This window comes from Myotis brandtii, unplaced genomic scaffold, assembly GCF_000412655.1.
Source record: "Myotis brandtii unplaced genomic scaffold, ASM41265v1 scaffold624, whole genome shotgun sequence".
Taxonomy (NCBI): domain Eukaryota; kingdom Metazoa; phylum Chordata; class Mammalia; order Chiroptera; family Vespertilionidae; genus Myotis; species Myotis brandtii.
This window is the reverse complement of record NW_005370385.1, coordinates 685,619-688,145: the sequence shown is the minus strand read 5'-3', so window position 1 is coordinate 688,145 and position 2,527 is coordinate 685,619. Positions and strand designations below refer to the sequence as shown.

Sequence of the window (2,527 nt, the reverse complement as noted above, 5' to 3'; positions counted from 1 at the left end):
CTCTCCAATCTGGGACATCCCTCTCACAATCTGGGACTGCTGGCTCCCAACCGCTCGCCTGCCTGCCTACCTGATCACCCCCTAACCACTACCCTGCCAGCCTGATAGATGCCTAACTGTTCCCCTGCCGGCCCGATCGCCCCCAACTGCCCTCTCTGCAGGCCCGGTCGCCCCCAACTGCCCTCCCCTGCAGGCCTGGTTGCCCCTAACTGCCCTCTCCAGCAGGCCTGGTCCCCCCCCACCAACTGCCCTCCCGTGCCAGACATCATGTGGCAGCCATCTTTGACCACATGGGGCGGCTATATTGTGTGTTTGAGTGATGGTCAATTTGCATACTGGCCATGACTAATTAGCATATCTGAACTAATTAGCATATCTCTGTTCTGAGCTAATAAGAGAAACATGCAAATTGACCATACCTTCGCTACGCCCAAGCCACACCCGCCAGCCAATCAGAGCGACTATATGCAAATTAACCCAGCCAAGATGGCGGCCAGCAGCCACGGGCTGGAGCAAGCAGGAGGCTTGGTTGCCCAGGCGATAGAGGAAGCCAAGCTTCCCACCTGCCCTGTCCGGCTCTGGCCTCTGCTGACGGCAACAAAGTTTCAATTATAGAAGATAAATAAATCCCAGATCCCTGCTTCCAGCCAGCCTCCACTGGGAGCTTGGGTGGCTGGGGGCCGTGGCCAGCCTGCAAACACCCATCAGCTCCTCACCTAGGCTGGCCAGGCACCTCAGGGGGGACCCCTAACCTGAAGGGGCTGTGGCCAGCCTGCAAACAGCCATCAGCCCCTCACCCAGGCTGGCCAGGCACCCCAGCGGGGACCCCCACCCTGAAGGGGTTGTGGCCAGCCTGCAAACAGCCATCAGCCACTCATCCAGGCAGGCCAGGCACCCCAGGCGGGACCCCCCACCCTGAAGGGGGTGTGGCCAGTCTGAAAACGGCCCTCAGCCCCTCACCCAGGCTGGCCAGGCACCCCAGCGGGACCCTCACCCTGATCTGGGACACCCTTCAGGGCAAACCAGCCAGCCCCCACCCATGTACCATGCCTTTATCCTATATAATAAAACGGTAATATGTAAATTGACCCTAACGGCAGAACAACTGGGAATCACTGGTCACTATGACACACACTGACCACCAGGGGGCAGACGCTCAATGCAGTGTAACGGTCATGACCAGCTCAGGAGAAGGGGCTGGATGCAGCCCTGAGCCTGAGAAAATAACAAGCAGGTGCAGCGTGGAGAGTGAGAGATCAACACAGAGGGGTGCCTGCTCCAAGACTCTGCGGCGCGGCTGGGGCCAGGACCCCAGTGGGGACACACACACACACACACACACACACACACATACACACGGACGCCTGCTCCAAGCCTCCAATGTGGCTGGGGCAGGACCCCAGTGGACACACACACACACACAGTAGGACATCCCCTGAGGGCTCCCGGACTGTGAGAGGTGGCAGGCTGGGCTGAGGGACCCCCCCCCACCCCCCCCCAAATTTTTGTGCACCAGGCCTCTAGTATTATATAGGAATGATCTCCTCTTCCCTTGAACTACCACAGATGAGACCAAACTGGAATAGTGAAGAAAAAATAGAGGGGGACGGGGGGAGGCTAGGCAGACTTTGATAACGGATAGCAACTAGCAAATTATAAACCCAGAGAGAAACCAGGATTTAGGCAATCTGGCTTGAAAACTGGTTTAGTCTCCACCTTCCATAAGGAGCCCTGGGAAGAAATCCTTGGTTTCTAAGTCCTGCCAGGCAGGTTCAAGCACTTGCCATCTTAACCATGAAGCTTCCTAGGCCACATGGGCCACTTCCACCACTTTCACTCTCACAGGAATAGATCATGAAACTGACTTGTCACTTGAAACACTTATTTGAAATGTTACTGCAGTATACAAGTATGTTATAAAATTTCATGGTTCACAATAAAATTACTTAATGTATTGAAAAATAAGAAATCCAGTTCACCCTGTAATGGCAACACAGTTCTGATCTAATAAAGAACTCTTTTTGGAACCCTACTACACTGCAGCAATCTCACCTTCTCTATGAGAAACCCTCCACAGTATCAGGCTTAGAACTGAGAGAAATTCCTAAGCTTTCCATATTGATGATGTTAGCAACAAAAAGTAGTGGAAAGAAAAAACCAAAACTAAAAAATTCTTAGAATTCAAGAGTTTTTAAAATAAAATTTAAGTATTAGTAAATATTTCAAGAAAACATTTCATAGCTTAAATAAAAACTCAATACTATCTTGAAAGCAATTAGTAGATAAATGTCTAAAGTAGATCACAGTTGTGTGATTACATTAAATATTTCCCTACAGCCGAAACCGGTTTGGCTCAGTGGATAGAGCGTCGGCCTGCGGACTGAAGGGTCCCAGGTTCGATTCCGGTCAAGGGCATGTACCTGAGTTGTGGGCACATCCCCAGTGGGAGATGTGCAGGAGGCGGCTGATCGATGTTTCTCTCTCATCGATGTTTCTAACTCTCTATCTCTCTCCCTTCCTCTCTGTA

At 51.9% G+C, this 2,527-nt stretch overlaps 1 protein-coding gene across 4 annotated transcripts in view; it reads right to left on the bottom strand.

The window, feature by feature from the left end:
- Nucleotides 1–2,527, bottom strand: part of KMT2C (lysine (K)-specific methyltransferase 2C) — a 253,697-nt gene that overhangs the window by 97,819 nt on the left and 153,351 nt on the right. The window lies entirely within an intron of this gene.